General features: G+C 49.0%; 1 non-coding gene across 1 annotated transcript; it reads right to left on the bottom strand.

Moving 5' to 3' along the window:
* Positions 1 to 583: 583 nt before the first annotated feature.
* On the bottom strand, positions 584 to 690 carry LOC131278123 (U6 spliceosomal RNA). The gene has a single exon (XR_009185373.1). It is a non-coding gene; the product is annotated as a U6 spliceosomal RNA (small nuclear RNA).
* Positions 691 to 1,015: the final 325 nt, after the last annotated feature.

Below are 1,015 nucleotides of genomic sequence, written 5' to 3'. Positions count from 1 at the left end.
CTGCTGATCCGCATTGAACCTTTAATTCAAGGTCATTTTCTAGTTCCATCTTCAGCTGGTATTTGGTAGTGATCCCTCGGTGCCAGGGAGGCTCATCCCTGGGTGTCATGTCCCACGCTGCGGGGAATGCACTGCATCTACATGCTGAGTTTGGCTTCGAGACTGGCCACATTTGAGTAACATGAAGGCTGTCAGGAGGAAACTCCCAGGCACAGTGCTGCTCTAGGCCTTGTTCTTATTGCAGGCGTATAGGCTCATAAGCATAGTCATTAGTATCAGGAGCCCACTGTTGGACCCTCATTCCTTCCTGGTTCTTACCGTTGCACCTGGGGGACTGCCGCTGCTCCCCTAGGGACCACGACAGAGTCCGCCTGGCCAGGAACCCAGTACCCCCCCAGCTGTTGTTTTTAATTGTTTCCACTAGAGTATATCTAAACATTACCATGCACCCTGGACATATGCCCTGTATAACTCCCTGTCAACCATATATCGCCTGTCAATAACATCCCATACCAGTATTCCTCCACTGCCATTGTTGAACCACTTTGTGATCCAAAACTTCCTGTAAAGTGAATCCCAATATAAAAATATGGAACGCTTCACGAATTTGCGTGTCATCCTTGTGCAGGGGCCATGCTAATCTTCTCTGTATGGTTCCAATTTTAGTATATGTGCTGCCGAAGCGAGCACTCCTACTTATTTTTAATTTCTTGCATGCATTTCCTTGGTTTGCCAACAGATGGCATTCTTGTCAGAGTGTATTTGTTGCAACACAGACCAGCTCAATTTGGTAGATCTTCCCGTCTGGAGGCTAGGAGCCTTGTAATTCAAACTTTCTCTGAGACAGTTCTCCAGCCTTCTCTGGCAGGCCCTCCCTTTCCTGATCTGAAATATTTCCACTCCCCTCTGAGTCCTCAACAAGCAGTCCTGGTTAGTAGAGGAGGAGATTGCAGGGTGGTATCTCTTTAGCCCCTTGCCGGCTCCAAGACAAACCCTGGCCCAGCCCCACCCAGCC

The sequence above is a fragment of the Dasypus novemcinctus genome, chromosome 3, assembly GCF_030445035.2.
Source record: "Dasypus novemcinctus isolate mDasNov1 chromosome 3, mDasNov1.1.hap2, whole genome shotgun sequence".
NCBI lineage: Eukaryota > Metazoa > Chordata > Mammalia > Cingulata > Dasypodidae > Dasypus > Dasypus novemcinctus.
Note: the sequence above shows the minus strand (reverse complement) of the source record. Positions and strands in the feature narration are given on the sequence as shown.